This window comes from Mya arenaria, chromosome 13, assembly GCF_026914265.1.
Source record: "Mya arenaria isolate MELC-2E11 chromosome 13, ASM2691426v1".
In the NCBI taxonomy this organism is placed as follows: domain Eukaryota; kingdom Metazoa; phylum Mollusca; class Bivalvia; order Myida; family Myidae; genus Mya; species Mya arenaria.
The window spans coordinates 27,049,568-27,071,499 of NC_069134.1; the positions used below are offsets into that span (position 1 = coordinate 27,049,568).

At 37.6% G+C, this 21,932-nt stretch overlaps 1 long non-coding RNA gene across 1 annotated transcript; it reads right to left on the reverse strand.

The window, feature by feature from the left end:
- Positions 1–2,447: 2,447 nt before the first annotated feature.
- LOC128213967 (uncharacterized) lies at positions 2,448–16,541 on the reverse strand. Its single transcript, XR_008257837.1, has 4 exons — positions 16,378–16,541; positions 15,850–15,958; positions 14,399–14,621; positions 2,448–4,120 (listed from the first exon to the last, which is right to left on the reverse strand). It is a non-coding gene; the product is annotated as an uncharacterized LOC128213967 (long non-coding RNA).
- Between the last annotated feature and the right edge of the window lie 5,391 nt (positions 16,542–21,932).

Genomic DNA, 21,932 nt, shown 5'->3' on the forward strand with positions numbered 1-21,932 from the left:
GTCTAGTGGACCTTTACAGAGATTGTTCAAATTATGGCCTTGGGGTCAAAATTGGCCCTGCCCCGGGGGGTCATGGGTATTCTCTATATGTTTATACTTCAAAAATCTTCTCCTCTGAACTTACTTGGACTAGAGCTTAGATATTTGGCATGATTCATTGTTTAGTGGACCTTTACAAAGATTGTTCAAATTATGGCCTTGGGGTCAAAATTGGCCCCGCCCCGGGGGGTCATGGGTTTTCTCTATATGTTTATAGTGAAAACTTCAAAAATCTTCTCCTTTGAACTTACTTGGACTAGAGCTTATATATTTGGCATGATTCATCGTCTAGTGGACCTCTACAAAGATTGTTCAAATTATGGCCTTGGGGTCAAAATTGGCCCCACCCCGGGGGGTCATGGGTATACTTGATATGTTTATAGTTAAAACTTCAAAAATCTTCTCCTCTTAACTTACTTGGACTAGAGCTTAGATATTTGGCATGATTCATCGTCTAGTGGACCTCTACAAAGATTGTTCAAATTATGGCCCTGGGGTCAAAATTAGCCCTGCCCCGGGGGGTCATGGGTATTCTCAATATGTTTATAGTGAAAAGTTCAAAAATCTTCTCCTTTGAACTTACTTGGGCTAGAGCTTAGATATTTGGCATGATTCATCGTCTAGTGGAACTCTACAAAGTTTGTTCAAATTATGGCCCTGGGGTCAAAATTGGCCCGCCCCGGGGTGTCATGGGTATTCTCTATATGTTTATAGTTAAAACTTTAAAAATCTTCTCCTCTGAACTTACTTGGACTACAGCTTAGATATTTGGCATGATTCATTGTCTAGTGGACCTTTACAAAGATTGTTCAAATTATGGCCTTGGGGTCAAAATTGGCCCCGCCCCGGGGGGTCATGTGTTTTCTCTATATGTTTATAGTGAAAACTTCAAAAATCTTCTCCTTTGAACTTACTTGGACTAGAGCTTAGATATTTGGCATGATTCATCGTCTAGTGGACCTCTACAAAGATTGTTCAAATTATGACCTTGGGGTCAAAATTGGCCCCACCCCGGGGGGTCATGGGTATACTTGATATGTTTATAGTTAAAACTTCAAAAATCTTCTCCTCTGAACTTACTTGGACTAGAGCTTAGATATTTGGCATGATTCATCGTCTAGTGGTCCTCTACAAAGATTGTTCAAATTATGGCCTTGGGGTCAAAATTGGCCCCGTCCCTGGGTGGTCATGGGTTTTCTCTATATGTTTATAGTAAAAAAAATCAAAAATCTCCTCTGAACTTATGTTGCTTAGAGCTTAGATATTTGGCATGATTCATCGTCTAGTGGACCTTTACAAAGATTGTTCAAATTATGGCCTTGGGGTCAAAATTGGCCCCACCCCGGGGGGTCATGGGTATACTTGATATGTTTATAGTTAAAACTTCAAAAATCTTCTCCTCTTAACTTACTTGGACTAGAGCTTAGATATTTGGCATGATTCATCGTCTAGTGGACCTCTACAAAGTTTGTTCAAATTATGGCCTTGGGGTCAAAATTGACCCTGTCCCCTTGGGGGGTCATGGGTTTTCTCTTTATGTTTATAGTGAAAACTTCAAAAATCATCTCCTCTGAACTTACGTTGCTTAGAGCTTAGATATTTGGCATGATTCATCGTCTAGTGGAACTCTACAAAGTTTGTTCAAATTATGGCCCTGGGGTCAAAATTGGCCACACCCCGGGGCTGATGGGTTTTCTCTATATGTGTTATAGTGAAAACTTAAAAAATCTTTTCCGAACTCACAAAGACAAGTAACGTCTTAATTTAAACTGGATAACATATTTAGTGCACATACCAATTTTCAATATGGGCCACATACAACAATTAATAACAAATATACATATATAGATATGCACGTAAAATCAAGTGGTGACAAGAGCTTAGATATTTGGCATGATATATCATCTAGTTGACTTGTACCAATATTGTTCAATCTTTGGCCCTGGGGTCAAAAAATGGCCCCACCCGGGCGGTCATGGGTTTCCTTATATATATGTATATGATGAAAACTTAAAAAATCTTCTTCTCCGAAACCAAAAGGCGAAGGCCTTAGATATTTGGTATGAAGCATTGTTTATTGGACCACTATTAAGATTGTTCAAACTTTAGCCCTGGGGTCAAAATTGGCCACGCCCCGTGTTCATTGGCTTAGGTTTTTAATATTTGTATATAATGGAAGAATGTGCAATATATGACAGGTGAGCGATTCAGTGCCATTTGGCCCTCTTGTTTACTATTTTGCTTACACAAGTTATCGGATATATAAGATCTGAGTTTTTAAATCAAGAAGAAGTCAACAAACTGTGGGATCTTCATGGTTTTATTTCAGTTATTTACTTCTTTGTGGGAAAGTGGTTTTTGCATTAATCTTTGTTCTACTTAAGAAATGGGCTGTATCAAAATTGAGCCTGCTTTAGGTCCATTTTATTATTTCTAAACAAGGTTGAGAAAGGTATGACACATTTTAAAGATAAAATGTGAAATTTGGATTCAAACAGACATATTGCTTGAGTGTCATTTGAAAGCGCTTTTAAACAGAAAAACAAGAGATGTTTGTCAAACATATGAACCCCCTCCCCTTGAGGAGCGCCAAGTTGTCAGGCTTATTCCGCAAATTGAATTAAATATGCAAAGACTGAAATGACAGCTGACTTGTCATTGACATAAGATGCCTTTGCGGCAGTTTTAAGATTATGACCGTTCAAAGTGTGAGGATAGTAAGTAAAGTTCTAAATCATGTTCAGATGATGACTGATATTTGCAGATAAAAATATATCCTTCCAGCAGCAGGAAATAAGTAAATATGACAAAATACTTAATCATGCATATAGGTTGACCTCTGACTTCAAGATCTATAAGATCATCAACTGGTCACCCCCAACCTAGATGGCAAGTTTGAGAACCATGGGTGCAGGCATTGTCAAGTAATCACACGAATATGCTTTCAAGGTCACTGTAACCTTCACCTTTGACCTGATTACCCCTGAAATCAAAATGAACCATCTACTGGTAAAGCCAAATTCCCTTATCATGTTTGAGAGCCATGGGTGCAGGCATTGTTGATTTATCACTCGTTCATTCTTAACGCACTTTCGTCACTTAGGGCCAATGACTCCTTAAATCAGTTATGGTCATACCCAGCCTCAATGTCAAGTTTGATGATCATAGGGCCAGACATTGTTGTGATATCACTCAGAGAATCTTTGTTAACCTTTTCAACTTAAAGGTCACTGTGACTGTTACCATTGGCCCAATGACTCCTAAAATCAATAGGGGTCATCTACTAATCAGGCCCAGCCTCCATGTCAAATTTGATAACCATACCGTACGTTCAGGTATTTTTTAGTTATTTCTCGGACAAGCTTTAACAATTTTATACCATTAAAGGTCACTGTGATCTTGAACTTGGACCTGATGACCCCTTAAATCAATAGGGTTATCTACTGGTCAGGCCCAACATTCATGTTAAGTTTGATAACCATCTGTCCTTCAGTTGTTGAGTTATCACTTAGACAAGCTTTGGTCTACCAACAAAGCTGCGAATCGTCCGACCAACATGTGCAATGCAATATACCCCTCTTCCTCGGAGGGGGCATAAATATAAACAATAACATGAGTATACATAACATGCAGGTTTTCTGGCTTTCAAATTGAAACGAGATAATTACTTAATGACAGTTTAGCAACCAAAGACAGTACAAATCAATATTTATAAAATAACAAATCATTCACAAAAGTATACAAAAATGACCTGATATTGTTTATATCATATTTTAATATTTAAGAAAATCAAGAGAACAGATACGATCCGTCTGCAAAAATTGTGTTCATCTACTGAACCCTCCTTTGCACAAGGCCAGTGTATTGTTCTTAGGGAAGGTTTCCTGGACTCTCCACACAACATAAGGGAATAGCCCTCTTGTCACCAGCCCAAAAATAACTCTGTGTCAGAACACAATATAAGTCGCCTAGTAGCGGTTGGGTTGCACCTGGTCCTCCTCATCAATGAACACAAGAAATCCTGCCTCATCAAACGGGCAAGGGTTAGAACTTCTTCATTCAAAACAAGGAGGTCAGAGTCCTGAAAGAGGGAAGGTTTATCAAAAGTCAGTAGCATAATTCACAGATACTAAGATTAACAAGAGGGCCAAATGGCCCTGAATCGCTCACCTGTCATATATTGCACATTCTTCCATTATATACAAATATTGAAAACCTAAGCCTATGAACACGGGGCGTGGCCAATTTTGACCCCAGGGCTAAAGTTTGAACAATCTTAATAGTGGTCCGATAAACAATGCTTCATACCAAATATCTAAGGCCTTCGCCTTTTGGTTTCGGAGAAGAAGATTACTTAAGTTTTCATCATATACATATATAAGGAAACCCATGACCGCCCGGGTGGGGCCATTTTTTGACCCCAGAGCCAAAGATTGAACAATATTGGTACAAGTCAACTAGATGGTATATCATGCCAAATATCTAAGCTCTTGTCACTACTTGATTTTACGTGTGTATCTATATATGTATATTTGTAATTAATTGTTGTATGTGGCCCATATTGAAAATTGGTATGTGTACTAAATATGTTATCCAGTTTAAATTAAGACGTTATTTGTCTTTGTGAGTTCGGAGAAGATTTTTTAAGTTTTCACTATAACCCATATAGAGAAAAACCATCAGCCCCGGGGTGTGGCCAATGTTGACCCCAGGGCCATAATTTGAACAAACTTTGTAGAGGTCCACTAGACGATGAATCATGCCAAATATCTAAGCTCTAAGCCACGTAAGTTCAGAGGAGATGATTTTGGAAGTTTTCACTATAAACATATAGAGAAAACCCATGACCCCCAAGGGGGCGGGGCCAATTTTGACCCCAAGGCCATAATTTGAACAATCTTTGTAGAGGTCCACTAGATGATGAATCATGCCAAATATCTAAGCTCTAGTCCAAGTAAGTTCAGAGGAGAAGATTTTTGAAGTTTTAACTATAAACATATAGAGAAAACCAATGACCCCCCGGGGCGGGGCCAATTTTGAACAATCTTTGTAGAGGTCCACTAGACGATGAATCATGCCAAATATCTAAGCTCTAAGCAACGTAAGTTCAGAAGAGATTTTTGATTTTATTTACTATAAACATATAGAGAAAACCCATGACCCCCCGGGGCGGGGCCAATTTTGACCCAAAGGCCATAATTTGAACAATCTTTGTAGAGGTCCACTAGACGATGAATCATGCCAAATATCTAAGCTCTAGTCCAAGTAAGTTAAGAGGAGAAGATTTTTGAAGTTTTAACTATAAACATATCAAGTATACCCATGACCCCCCAGGGCGGGGTCAATTTTGACCCCAAGGCCATAATTTGAACAATCTTTGTAGAGGTCAACTAGACGATGAACCATGCCAAATATCTAAGCTCTAGGCCAAGTAAGTTCAGAGGAGAAGATTTTTGAAGTTTTCACTATAAACATATAGAGAAAACCCATTACCCCCGGGGCGGGGCCAATTTTGAATCCAAGACAATAATTTGAACAATCTTTGTAAAGGTCCACTAGACGATGAATCATGCCAAATATATAAGCTCTAGTCCAAGTAAGTTAAGAGGAGAAGATTTTTGAAGTTTTAACTATAAACATATCAAGTATACCCATGACCCCCCAGGGCGGGGTCAATTTTGACCCCAAGGCCATAATTTGAACAATCTTTGTAGAGGTCAACTAGACGATGAACCATGCCAAATATCTAAGCTCTAGTCCAAGTAAGTTCAAAGGAGAAGATTTTTGAAGTTTTCACTATAAACATATAGAGAAAACCCATTACCCCCGGGGCGGGGCCAATTTTGAATCCAAGGCCATAATTTGAACAATCTTTGTAAAGGTGCACTAGACGATGAATCATGCCAAATATCTAAGCTCTAGTCCAAGTAAGTTCAGAGGAGAAGATTTTTGAAGTTTTAACTATAAACATATAGAGAATACCCATGACCCCCCGGGGCGGGGCCAATTTTGACCCCAGGGCCATAATTTGAACAAACTTTGTAGAGGACCACTAGACGATGAATCATGCCAAATATCTAAGCTCTAGACCAAGTAAGTTCAGAGGAGAAGATTTTTTAAGTTTTCACTATAAACATATAGAGAAAATCCATGACCCCCCGGGCGGGGCCAATTTTGACCCAAGGGCCATAATTTGAACAAACTTTGTAGAGGTCCACTAGACGATGAATCATGCCAAATATCTAAGCTCTAGGCCAAGTAAGTTCAGAGGAGAAGATTTTTTAAGGTTTTCACTATAAACATATAGAGAAAACCCATGACCCCTCGGGGCAGCGCCAATTTTGACCCAAAGGCCAAAATTTGAACAAACTTTGTAGAGGTCCACTAGACGATGAATCATGCCAAATATCTAAGCTCTAGTCCAAGTAAGTTAAGAGGAGAAGATTTTTGAAGTTTTAACTATAAACATATCAAGTATACCCATGACCCCCGGGGCGGGGCCAATTTTGACCCCAAGGCCATAATTTGAACAATCTTTGTAAAGGTCCACTAGACAATGAATCATGCCAAATATCTAAGCTCTAGTCCAAGTAAGTTCAGAGGAGAAGATTTTTGAAGTTTTAACTATAAACTTATAGAGAATACCCATGACCCCCCGGGACGGGGCCAACTTTGACCCCAGGGCCATAATTTGAACAAACTTTGTAGAGGTCCACTAGACGATGAACCATGCCAAATATCTAAGCTCTAGGCCAAGTAAGTTCAGAGGAGAATATTTTTTAAGGTTTTCACTATAAACATATAGAGAAAACCCATGACCCCCCGGATCGGGGCCAATTTTGACCCCAGGGCCATAATTTGAACAAACTTTGTAGAGGTCCACTAGACGATGAACCATGCCAAATATCTAAGCTCTAGGCCAAGTAAGTTCAGAGGAGAAGATTTTTTAAGTTTTCACTATAAACATATAGAGAAAACCCATGACCCCCCAGGGCGGGGCCAATTTTGACCCCAGGGCCATAATTTGAACAAACTTTGTAGAGGTCCACCAGACGATGAATCATGCCAAATATCTAAGCTCTAGGCCAAGTAAGTTCAGAGGAGACGATTTTTTAAGTTTTCACTATAAACATATAGAGAAAACCCATGACCCCCGGGACGTGGCCAATTTTGACCCCAGGGCCATAATTTGAACAATCTTGGTAGAGGACCATTTGGTGATCCTACCTACCATATATCAACGGCCTAAGCCTTGTGGTTTGAGAGAAGAAGATTTTCCTTTTGGTTGCCATGGCAACCAGAGTTCTGTATGGAATTGAATTCTTTGAACAACTTTGATAGAAGACAACCCAAGGAACCTATGAAGTTTTATTAATATTGGCCTAGCGGTTAGGCCACCCCTTTTTTATTTTTTGGTTTACAAGAATTTTTGGAAAAAATGTCCACCGGGTGGTCGAAAAAAAAGAAAAAAAAAAAAGGAAAAAAGTCACAAAACATACTCTTAAAGGGTGAAAATCAGAGAACAACATAAAAACGTTAAAAATCATTTACCTGACATTTTAATTTTTTTTACTGCTATTAATGCATGTTTTAATACAGTCAAAAGTTTCAAAGTTCTAATTAAACACACAGTTTAAATCTTACATACTGTGCATATAAAACATCAATGAAATTGACTATAAAACATGTTTACATGTATAAACTACATTTTTTATCAAAGATACAGTGAATATCACTCAGCAAGACATTTGTTTAGCTTTAAGGGTATGCTAAAGCAAAAGTGAATGCAGAACACTTAAAAACTGACAAATATTAAATTGAAAACAAGAAAGGAGAAGGCGAATTTTACGCATTAAAAAACACAAACAGTGCACTGTATTAAAACAATACATTACATTTTCTAAATATTGTTTCAGTTTTTTCAATATTGGAAAAAGTCAATAAAGTGAAATAATTACCAATTTTATAAATAAGGATGTAACATTTTATGAAGACATTTGAGCTTTAATATTGTGAAAACAATTCCTGAAAAACTAAAAACCAAACTAGACCTAGATTTGAGTTTTACCGTGCGGGGTCCTAGTTGTGTGTAGCCCGATCCATGCTAAGTCCGGATATTTTCGGACAGGGATATTTACCATGGGATGTTCACCAAATCCATTTCAAATTCAAATCTTGCAGCAAATTACCACATCAGTACATAAAAATCACATAGCAAAATAATAAATCTAGCATGTGACTCAACTTTATGTACCCATGATAGCAACAGAGAGATCCATAATTATATATCAGATTTTTTCATCTTCTCCCAACTCCACTATTCTGTGTATACATGCATTCACAGGGCATCTATACTTCATGCTTGTTTATTTTCATTTTAAAGAGTATTCCTTGGTTACAACAACAAATCTCATTTATAGTGAAATATCAAGTTCATTTCAAATTGAAATGGACTTATTCAAGATAGTTTTCCGTGTTGTTTTATCTAAAATGTCATTGATACATGTGTTCAACTCTTTCATTGTTTTTACTCTACTATTAATCCAAACATGAATAAACATGTAATCTAGATTAAACACAAGCTTTACACTGACTCAATGACAAGTATTTTCAAACCACTTTGTGATTTAAAATCCATAAACACCACCGACCGAACTTGTGAAACTAGGTCACTTTTTTATCTATAAACAACAATATTTTCATGACCTAAATTGGAGGGGAAAACAACAACCACGTGTCAGTTATTGTTTGTGTCGGCTGTTGAATTTGCCAATGTTTATTGCTATTGTTATTTTAAAAACTCCTGCATATCTTAATTAATTATTTCATACAAAGAATGACTGCTATCGCCAATTCCGCCATTGCCAACGGCGCTGCCATTACAGTTGACTGGCTCACATGCTAGTACTATAAATTGGAGAATACGAATACGGAACAACAAACCAGTCGAGATCTTCTGCATTCGTACTCATATATGTTCGTTTTTCTTTCATTTCGCACCAAAATCAATACGTTCGTAAAAATAATTTTGAAAAAAAAGTGAAATTCATTTTTTATTTTTTTTGTAGTTTTCGGAAAATTAGACCCGCCGGTTTTGTAAACCAATTTATATAAAAGTAGTGGCCTTAAGGAGGAGATGTCTTTTAAGTAAATTGTTGACGGACGACGCACGCCGCACGACGGACAAAAGGCGATCACAAAAGCTCACCATGTCACAAAATGACAGGTGAGCTAAAAAGGCAATTTCATAAAAAAAAATCTAAAAAGATATTATTATAAATTGGAAATAAAATTTAGTAGAATTACGTATGGTTATGTAAATCAATAATAAATCCAAAAATATTTATATAATGTGATTGTAAGTCTTAATAACAACAATTAATATCTGCCATAAATAGAATGATACAAGAAAATCCAAATAGACATTATTTAAGAGTCGGTAGTTGCACTTGCAAAATGATAATCATATTTATCAGATATATGAAACAGCTGAAAGTTCTCAAACATAGACATTTATGTTCAAATATCACCGGTAAATAAAAATAATTGACCTAGTGACCTAGTTTTTGACCTGGGTTGACCCAATATGGAACTTGACCTAGCTTATGTTAAGATGATCAGTCTGACCAAGTTTCATTAAGATAAGGCTAAAATTGTGACCTCTATTTTGTTCACAAGGTTTTTCTAATAATTGACCTAGTGACCTAGTTATTGACTGCGTATGACCCAATATCGAACTTGACCCAGATTTTATAGAGATGATCATTCTGACCAAGTTGCATTAAGATTAGCCTAAAATTGTGACCTCTATTGTGTTCACAAGGTTTTTGTACTAATTGACCTAGTGACCTAGTTATTGACCGCAAATGACCCAATATCGAACTTGACCTAGATTTTATAGAGATGATCATTCTGACCAAGTTGCATTCAGATTAGGCTAAAATTGTGACCTCTATTGTGTTCACAAGGTTTTTGTACTAATTGACCTAGTGACCTAGTTATTGACCGTGAATGACCCAATATCAAACTTGACCTACATTTTATAGCGATGATCATTCTGACCAAGTTGCATTGAGATTAGGCTAAAATTGTGACCTCTATTGTGTTCACAAGGTTTTTCTACTAATTGACCTAGTGACCTAGTTATTGACCGCGGATGACCCAATATCGAACTTGACCTAAATTTTATAGAGATGATCATTCTGACCAAGTTGCATTGAGATTAGGCTAAAATTGTGACCTCTAATGTGTTCACAAGGTATTTCTACTAATTGACCTACTGACCTAGTTTTTGACCCCAGATGACCCAATATCGAACTTGACCTAGATTTCATACAGATGATCAGTCTGACCAAGTTTCATAAAGATTAGGTCAAAATTGTGACCTCTGTTGTGTTCACAAGGTTTTTCTAATAATTGACCTAGTGACCTAGTTATTGACTGCGGATGACCCAATATCGAACTTGACCTAGATTTTATAGAGATGATTATTCTGACCAAGTTGCATTGAGATTAGGCTAAAATTGTGACCTCTATTGTGTTCACAAGGTTTTTGTACTAATTGACCTAGTGACCTAGTTGTTGACCGCGGATGACCCAATATCGAACTTGACCTACATTTTATAGAGATGATCATTCTGACCAAGTTGCATTGAGATTAGGCTAAAATTGTGACCTCTATTGTGTTCACAAGGTTTTTGTACTAATTGACCTAGTGACCTAGTTATTGACCGCGGATGACCCAATATCGAACTTGACCTAGATTTTATAGAGATGATCATTCTGACCAAGTTGCATTGAGATTAGGCTAAAATTGTGACCTCTATTGTGTTCACAAGGTTTTTGTACTAATTGACCTAGTGACCTAGTTATTGACCGTGAATGACCCAATATCAAACTTGACCTACATTTTATAGCGATGATCATTCTGACCAAGTTGCATTGAGATTAGGCTCAAATTGTGACCTCTATTGTGTTCACAAGGTTTTTGTACTAATTGACCTAGTGACCTAGTTATTGACCGCGGATGACCCAATATCGAACTTGACCTAGATTTTATAGAGATGATCATTCTGACTAAGTTGCATTGAGATTAGGCTAAAATTGTGACCTCTAATGTGTTCACAAGGTATTTCTACTAATTGACCTACTGACCTAGTTTTTGACCCCAGATGACCCAATATCGAACTTGACCTAGATTTCATACAGATGATCAGTCTGACCAAGTTTCATAAAGATTAGGTCAAAATTGTGACCTCTGTTGTGTTCACAAGGTTTTTCTAATAATTGACCTAGTGACCTAGTTATTGACTGCGGATGACCCAATATCGAACTTGACCTAGATTTTATAGAGATGATTATTCTGACCAAGTTGCATTGAGATTAGGCAAAAATTGTGACCTCTATTGTGTTCACAAGGTTTTTGTACTAATTGACCTAGTGACCTAGTTGTTGACCGCGGATGACCCAATATCGAACTTGACCTACATTTTATAGAGATGATCATTCTGACCAAGTTGCATTGAGATTAGGCTAAAATTGTGACCTCTATTGTGTTCACAAGGTTTTTCTACTAATTGACCTAGTGACCTAATTATTGACCGCGGATGACCCAATATCGAACTTGACCTAGATTTTATAGAGATGACCATTCTGACCAAGTTGCATTGAGATTAGGCTAAAATTGTGACCTCTATTGTGTTCACAAGGTTTTTCTACTAATTGACCTAGTGACCTAGTTTTTGACCCCAGATGACCCAATATCGAACTTGACCTAGATTTTATAGAGATGATCAGTCTGACCAAGTTTCATAAAGATTAGGTCAAAATTGTGACCTCTATTGTGTTCACAAGCAATTGTGAACAGACGGACGGACGGACGGACGGACGGACGGACGACGGACGAAGAGTGATCACAAAAGCTCACCTTGTCACTACGTGACAGGTGAGCTAAAAATAAGAAATATCCAGTGATGTGCTACTATTAAGTCATACTTACTTCAGTACGAATGTTCAAGAAAGTTCTCAGCACTCACCTAAACAGGAGTGCTTTTAATAACTTAGGCCACTCCTTTTTTATTTTTTGGTTTACAAGAATTTTTGGAAAAAAATGTCCACCGGGTGGTCGAAAAAAAAAAAAAAAAAAGGGAAAAAAGTCACAAAACATACTCTTAAAGGGTGAAAATCAGAGAACAACATGTTTTTTTTTTATATCATTTACTTGACATTTTAAATTTTTAAACTGCTATTAATGCATGTTTTAATACACTCGAAGTTTTAATTAAACACACAGTTTAAATCTTACATACTGTGCATATAAAACATCAAAGAAATTGACTATAAAACATGTTTACATGTATAGACTACACTTTTTATCAAAGATACATTGAATATTACTCAGCAGGACATTTGTTTAGCTTTAAGGGTATGCTAAAGCAAAAGTGAATGCAGAACACTTAAAAACTGACCAATATTACATTGGAAAAGAAGGGAAGGCAAATTTTACGCTTTAAAATACACAAGAATTGCACTGTATTAAGACAATACATTACATTTTCTAAGCATTGTTTCAGTTATTTCAATATTGGAAAATGTCAATAAAGTGAAATAATTTCCAATTTTGTAAATAAGAAAGTAATATTGTATGAAGACATTGTGCTTTAATATTGTGCAAACAATTCCTGAAAAACTAAAAACCAAACTAGACCTAGATTTGAGTTTTAATAACCTTTACCATGCGGGGTCCTAGTTGTGTGTAACCCAATCCATGCTAAGTCCGGATATTTTCGGACCGGGATATTTACCATGCGATGTTCAGCAAATCCATTTCAAATTCAAATCTTGCAGCAAATTACCACATCAGTACATAAAAATCACATAGCAAAATAATAAATCTAGCATGTGACTTAACTGTATGTACCAAATATAGTAACAGTGAAATCCATAATTATGTATCGGATATTTTCATCTTCTCCCAACTCCGCAATTTTGTGTATCATGCGTTCACAGGGAATCTATACTTCATGATTGTTTATTTTTCATTTTAAAGAGTATTCCTTGGTTACAACAACAAATCTCATTTATAGTGAAATATCAAGTTCATTACAAATTAAAATGGACTTATTCAAAATAGTTTTCCGTGTTGTTTTATCTTAATGTTTTGCACACAACTCCTGGCATTAGTAAATGTCATTGACACATGTGTTCAACTCTTTCATTGTTTTTACTCTACTATTAACCCAAACATGAATAAACATGTAATCTAGAATAAACACAAGCTTTACATTGAATCAATGACAAGTATTTCCAAACAAGTTTTTGATTTAAAATCCATAAACACAACCGACCAAACTTGTGAAACTAGGTCACCGGTGTCAACTTAGAAATTTTACTTTCAATTTCACCACTCACACTAAGTGCACTGTTATTTGATATTTAACCATAAAATGTTATAAAATATTTTTTTCACACATAATTTACAGATATTTGTGTCTACTTATTCGATGGCAGCCGCTGCCACTTATTTTTCATCTAGAAACAACAATATTTTCATGACCTAAATTTGCGGGGAAAAACAACAATCACGTGACAGTTATTGTTTGTGTCAGCTGTTAAATTTGCCAATGTATTTTGCTATTGTTATTTTAACAACTCCTGCATATTTAACATAATTATTTCATACAAAGAATGACTGCTATCGTGAATTCCGCCATTGCCAACGGCGCTGCCATAACAGTTGACTGGCTCACATGCTATCACTATAAATCGGCGAATACGGCTACGGAACAGCAAACCAGTCGAGATCTACTGCATTCGTACTCTTATCTGTTCGTTTTTCTTTTGTTTCGCACCGAAATCAATACGGTCGGGAAAATAATTTTGAAAAAAAAAGTGAAATTCAATTTTTATTTTTTTTGTACTTTTCGGAAAATTAGACTCGCCGGTTTTGTAAACCAATTTATATAAAAGTAGTGGCCTTAGTAGATACAAACTTTGCCAGCATATAAAATAGCTTTTAAACGTTTATAAAATAACACTGCCCATATTTCATACATGCCAACAATTCAACTTGGTCTGCCTGTGTGTGACTACATGCATGTTAAGATGTTTAAAACCATATTTTTTAGAAAAATACAACACTAGACTTCCTATGAAGTACAAACATGCAAATGAGTTGTCAAGTATCCATTTTTCAGTACAAATTTTCAAGAACTCATTAGCAGTATTAAATAATGTAAAACCAGCTTTTAAATTCACATGAAATGTTATAATATTGTTCATAAATATCAACTTCATTTAACATTTAGGTACACTCATGTCTTAGATCTATACTGAATTTTAGTTTCTATAAGGTTCTTACAGCAGTTTGAGAAAGACTGGCCTCCCGGCGACAACAAACTTTTTAACTCTGCATTGAAATGTCCCGGCAGTTGAAGCACACTCAAACCAGCTTGGAGTTCTACTCCCTTCCTCAGACTCTGGTCCAGCACCTCTAATACGAGCATCATGAATCCTGGCTCCATCTTGATGACCCTTATAATTGCTCCCTGAAGTTGCAGCTTTGTCAGCTTGCTCACTTGTTTCTAAAGATAATAAATAATATTACAAGTAAAATTGTACCTTTAAAATAGCGCAGCGCTTTGTTTGGCAAAAGGCACTAGACATTTTGGGAATTTTGAGTCGCAAATATTCCTAAATAGGGAAATTTTACAGTTAAAAAAACAAGACTTTCATTCTCCTGCGAATAGAGAATTTTTTATAAATAAGTTTATTTTCCCGTTCAAAAGACCTTAAATGCCTGAAATATCAATACTTGGGGTATAAATATCTTTAGCAATAAATCATGACCCAAATATTTCATACTGATCAATCTCTGAATGTGATGAATATCAATAATTTCTGATTTCATATATTTCCAAAACTTTAGATTACATAACACATGGTTAATTAGGATGTTGAATGAGCCAGTACAGGTAAAAAGACTTCCATAAAAACGTTTGGTTTTTTTGCCTTTGTTTGACTAGGATTTTTTTCTGAAGATTGGGAAAAAATATTGTATATTTTGCTTTGGGAATGGGTCTGATAGTCGGAGCTGTGGGTACTATAGAAAAAGCCCTGAAGCTGACTCTCATTATTGATCAACTTGTTTACATTTATTCCAAAACAACAAACCAGTTAGTTGTAACCATGCCCCCCCCCCACCGGTGCGGAAAGCAGGGACTTTGACTTTAGGTCCAGAAAATATCCCTGAACTGCTGGTAAAATCCCCACCAAATGCAACTGCACCCACGGGGATCAAAGGTAAGGCTCATTCCCCGCTTTTTAAGCACTAGACAAAAACACCGCATTCACCCAGGTTCACATTGGAGGTAAAACACGGCCCATTTCGCCGGACCTGGGGGGATTGGGGGGCGTAATTACAATTGACTGTTGCATAATTCTTACATGTTCACATTTCAATTGCAAATACTGACATGTTTTGGAAACTTGAAGAACATTTGGGAAGTATAATGGCAATTAAAGACAAATGATATATAAGAAGTCAAAACGGTCAATTAGTGAGAATTCAGCTTTAAAATATACAATATAAAAAACAATATGGAAAGGAGTACCCACCAAACATAATTGTGTCCCCCCCCCCCCCCCCCAAACATATTAATTATTACTTGATCAACTTGTGGTTTAACTTATGTGAAGTGTCAAATTATAGAGTGATCTAGTTTTGGATTCTTAATTCTCTGCATCATTCAAGTACATTCAAATACACATTTAAAATGGATTTCTAAGATGATGTACGTGTTATAAACTTACGCTGTTGTTTTTTTTGGGTTGGCTGTGTTATGGTATTTGAATCGACGGATCAGGTTCATCAACATTCTCTTTTAATATCAATTTGGGATAAGGGAATGCTTGGAGGTGACTGAAAATACAAAAATAATAAGGGAATGCTTGGAGGTGACTGAAAATACAAAAATAAGAATTTTATCTATACTGTACAGTAAATTATCTACCTGACACCCATGCAGATCACTACGTGATTTACTTTTAGTTTCATCTTTTTTACAATAGAAATAAGTCAATCAATCATGAATTAATGGTCCAGAAATCAAATGCACGTTTACTTACAAGTATGCGTTGCTCCAAACATAATACTGTACGATATCTATGATAAATTAGGCGCGATTGAATATTAACTTAATTTTACCCCACCCACTTCAGTTACTGTAGACATGCCTTTTGATTTATGGTAGAATTTAGAAAATATAAACAATAAAATGCAAGTTCGTTCATTACCTCATTAAAAAGTCGGTTAGAAGTAAAATAAAATAACACTCTAACCTCAAGAGTAACTGGTAGAAACATTTCTTTTGATCATGTTGGTAGCTGAATGAAAGTCGCTATCGCCAGTATCGGTTGTTTACATACGGGCGCTTCATTCATGTATTATGCAAATGATCGATTCCGAAGCTGGCTACGAACGGCTACGAACTGTGGCGGGTAATTCGAAAGTTGATATCTTTGATCTCCAAAATTTCAACAAATGCGAGTTTTTTTTTATAAAAAATTGAAATGTAACATCAAATGAATATGATATGAACTAGTATATCATACAATTTTAATTTTATTTATGCTCACGTATTTTTCTAATTACCGCTGAACGTATAACTATAAACGAAATTAATACAAGTTTTGATTCCCTGAACTTGGGTTTTAAAAAGAGACCTGCTGTAACAAAAGTCCGATGTTATTTAGAAATTAAAAGTTTTAAAGTTTCGACATTAAATCGTTTTTATTTGAATCATACATTGCATTCAAAGAATAATGATAAACTAATTTAATATCATTCTTCCTTTTACTGCTATGTTTTACCAAGTTCCATGTTTTTTTTAATTGATTGTTAAACTAAACTAGTACTTGGGCGTAGCCTTATCGCTATCGGCGTAGTTTCAATTACGTATGGGTACCTGTCACCATTGTTTCTGGGTTACTGCCCCAATGGTTCTGGGTACCTGTCACCATTAAGTCTGGGTACCTGTCCACATTAGGTCTGGGTAACCGTCCAAATTGCGTCTGGGTACCTGACCCCATTGAGTCTTGGTTACTGCCCCCATTGGGTCTGGGAAACTGTCCACATTGGGTCGGGGTAACAGTCCCCATTGAGTCTTGGTAACTGCCACCATTACGTCTGGGAAACTGTCCCCATTGGGTCGGGGTAACAGTCCCCATTGAGTCTTGGTAACTGCCACCATTGAGTCTGGGTAACTGTCCCCATTGGGTCGGGGTAACAGTCCCCCTTGAGTCTTGGTAACTGCCACCATTGAGTCTGGGTAACAGTACACATTGGGTCGGGGTAACAGTCCCCCTTGAGTCTTGGTAACTGCCACCATTGAGTCTGGGTAACAGTACACATTGGGTCGGGGTAACAGTCCCCATTGAGTCTTGGTAACTGCCGCCATTGAGTCTGGGTAACTGTCCCCATTGGGTCGGGGTAACAGTCCCCATTGAGTCTTGGTAACTGCCACCATTGAGTCTGGGTAACTGTCCACATTGGGTCGGGGTAACAGTCCCCATTGAGTCTTGGTAACTGCCACCATTGAGTCTGGGTAACTGTCCCCATTGGGTCTGGGTAACAGTCCCCATTGAGTCTTGGTTACTGCCCCCATTGGGTCTGGGTAACTGTCCACATTTGGTCGGGGTAACAGTCCCCATTGAGTCTTGGTTACTGCCCCCATTGAGTCTGGGAAACTGTCCACATTGGGTCGGGGTAACAGTCCCCATTGAGTCTTGGTTACTGCCCCCATTGGGTCTGGGAAACTGTCCACATTGGGTCGGGGTAACAGTCCCCCTTGAGTCTGGGTAACTGCCACCATTGAGTCTGGGTAACTGTCCACATTGGGTCGGGGTAACAGTCCCCCTTGAGTCTTGGTAACTGCCACCATTGAGTCTGGGTAACTGTCCACATTGGGTCGGCGTAACAGTCCCCCTTGAGTCTGGGTAACTGCCACCATTGGGTCTGGGAAACTGTCCACATTGGGTCGGGGTAACAGTCCCCATTGAGTCTTGGTAATTGCCACCACTGAGTCTGGGAAACTGTCCACATTGGGTCGGTGTAACAGTCCCCATTGAGTCTTGGTTACTGCCCCCATTGGGTCTGGGTAACTGTCCACATTGGGTCGGGGTAACAGTCCCCATTGAGTCTTGGTAACTGCCACCATTGAGTCTGGGTAACTGTCCCCATTGGGTCGGGGTAACAGTCCCCCTTGAGTCTTGGTAACTGCCACCATTGAGTCTGGGTAACTGTCCCCATTGGGTCGGGATAACAGTCCCCCTTGAGTCCTGGTAACTGCCACCATTGAGTCTGGGTAACTGTCCACATTGGGTCGGGGTAACAGTCCCCATTGAGTCTTGGTAACTGCCACCATTGAGTCTTAGTAACAGTCCCCATTGGGTTGGGGTAACAGTCCCCATTGAGCCTTGGCAACTGTCACCATTGAGTCTGGGTAACAGTCCACATTGGGTCGGGGTAACAGTCCCCATTGAGTCTTGGTAACTGCCACCATTGAGTCTGGGTAACTGTCCCCATTGGATCGGGGTAACAGTCCCCATTGAGTTCTGGTAACTGCCACCATTGAGTCTGGGTAACTGTCCACATTGTGTCGGGGTAACAGTCCCCATTGAGTCTTGGTAATTGCCACCATTGAGTCTTAGTAACAGTCCCCATTGGGTTGGGGTAACAGTCCCAATTGAGCCTTGGCAACTGCCACCATTGAGTCTGGGTAACAGTCCACATTGGGTCGGGGTAACAGTCCCCACTGAGTCTTGGTAACTGCCACCATTGAGTCTGGGTAACAGTCCACATTGGGTCGGGGTAACAGTCCCCATTGAGTCTTGGTAACTGCCACCATTACGTCTGGGTAACTGTCCACATTGGGTCGGGGTAACAGTCCCCATTGAGCCTTGGTAACTGCCACCATTGAGTCTAGGTAACAGTACACATTTGCATGGGTTTCTGTCCACATTGGGTCTAGGTAACAGTCCACATTTGGTCTGGGTATCTGACCCTATTTGGTCTGGGTAACTGTCATGATTGGGTCTGTGTAACTGCTCCAAATGGGTCTGGGTTACTGCCCTAAATGGGTCTGGGTTGCTGCCCCCAATAGGTCTGGGATATTGCCACGATTGGTCTGAGTAACTATCCCCAGTGGGTCTTGGTTACTACCCTATTGGGTCTAGGTTACTGCCATGGGTCTGGGAAACTGCCTCAAATGGGTCTGGGTTACTGCCTCCAATGGGTCTGGGTTACTGTCCTAAATTGGTCTGGATAACTGCCCCCAATGGGTTTTGTCAACTGTCTATATTGGGCCTTGGTAACAGTCCCCATTGAGTCTTGGTAACTGTCTCCATTGGGTCTTGGTAACTATCCACATTACGTCTGGGAAACTGTCCCCATTAAGTCTGGTTTACTGCCCCCATTGGGCCTTGGTAATAGTAAACATTGGGTCTAGTAAATTTCCCCCATTGATTCAGGGAAACTGCCTCCATTGGGTCTGGGTAACTGTCCCCATTGAGTCAAGGTAAACTGTCCCCATTAAGTCTGGGTAACTGTCCAATTGCGGCTGGGTAACTGTACCCATTGAGTCTTGGCAACTGTCTCCGTTGGGTCCGGGAAACTGTCCCCATTGAGTCTGGGTTACTGCCAGTATTGAGTCTGGGTAACTGTCCAAACTGAGTCTGGGTAAATGTCCCCAATAGGTCTGGGTTACTGTTCCGAATGATTCTAGGTAGCTGTCCCAATTGAGTCTGGGTAACTGCTACTATTGAGTCTGGGTAACTGTGCCCATTGAGTCTTGGTAACTGCCACCATTAAGTCTTGGTAACTGCTACCATTGCGTCTTGGAAACTGTCCCCATAGAGTCTGGGTAACTGAGTAAGGTAAATTGTCCCCATTGAGTCTGGGTGACTGCCCCCATTGAGTCTTGGTAACTAGATAGATAGATAGATAGATGGATGGATGGATGGATGGATGGATGGATGGATGGATGGATGGATGGATGGATCGATAGATCGATAGATAGATAGATAGATAGATAGATAGATAGATAGATAGATAGATAGATAGATAGATAGATAGATAGATAGATAGATAGATAGATAGATAGATAGATAGATAGATAGATAGATAGATAGATAGATAGATAGATAGATAGATAGATAGATAGATAGATAGATAGATAGATAGATAGATAGATAGATAGATAGATAGATAGATAGATAGATAGATAGATAGATAGATAGATAGATAGATAGATAGATAGATAGATAGATAGATAGATAGATAGATAGATAGATAGATAGATAGATAGATAGATAGATAGATAGATAGATAGATAGATAGATAGATAGATAGATAGATAGATAGATAGATAGATAGATAGATAGATAGATAGATAGATAGATAGATAGATAGATAGATAGATAGATAGATAGATAGATAGATAGATAGATAGATAGATAGATAGATAGATAGATAGATAGATAGATAGATAGATAGATAGATAGATAGATAGATAGATAGATAGATAGATAGATAGATAGATAGATAGATAGATAGATAGATAGATAGATAGATAGATAGATAGATAGATAGATAGATAGATAGATAGATAGATAGATAGATAGATAGATAGATAGATAGATAGATAGATAGATAGATAGATAGATAGATAGATAGATAGATAGATAGATAGATAGATAGATAGATAGATAGATAGATAGATAGATAGATAGATAGATAGATAGATAGATAGATAGATAGATAGATAGATAGATAGATAGATAGATAGATAGATAGATAGATAGATAGATAGATAGATAGATAGATAGATAGATAGATAGATTTATTTCAGCATAAAATGTACATAGCATGGAATTAAACACATGATAAATAATATCAGGAATAAAATATATCCATGTTAACTACATTATATATCTAAGGATAACACAAAAAAGGGATTGATAATCCCTTATTTCCATTGTGGTCCTTATATAACAAACTAGTTGACATAGGAAGACATGCTATTAAGAAATTATAATTAAAAAAAATAAATAAATAAAAAATATCACAGTAGAAGACTGATTATGTATTAATTGTATTGCATATTTAAATATAAATAATAATATGTTAGGTAAAATAAGAAATATCACAGTGTATCACAATTGAAGTGCTGTTCAAATACTAGATTAACAGAATGTATTCAACAATGGACAATAAAACAAGACATAAATATCCATGAATAATAGGTATGCTAAATTAAAAATGTAAGATTACATTGGACATGAACCTATTACAATATAAAATACATGATATATGAACAGCCCTAGTCCAACAAATATGTTTTAAGGGAAGATTTAAAAGACTTCAAAGACTTGCTGAACCTTATTTCCTTAGGGAGATCATTCCATAGTGTGCATCCTCGGTAAGCAAAGGATTTCTTACCAAAACTATTGACCTTTGGATATGAAAAACGCCTACTATCCATAAAATCAGTGCCCTGAGATGTAGCTGACATTCTGAATCTAGTTTTATAATTGTGTGCCACACTAACGGGGTTAAAATGTTCACTTAGATATGAAGGGGCCAATTTGGAATGAATCTTAAAAACATGACAAAGAGTTATAAAATCAACCCTTTTGTCCACAGGTAACCAGTTAAGACAATTAAACTGAGATTTTCCAATGTGGGACCTAGATTCTAAATTTAAAACAAATCTCATTAGTTTATTTTGTGTGACCTGAAGCTTATTACGCAAGTCTTGGTTAACAGAATAAAACCAGATGGTAGAGGCAAAGTCTAGATGGCACTGAATAAGGGACATGACCAGTAACCTTTTTGT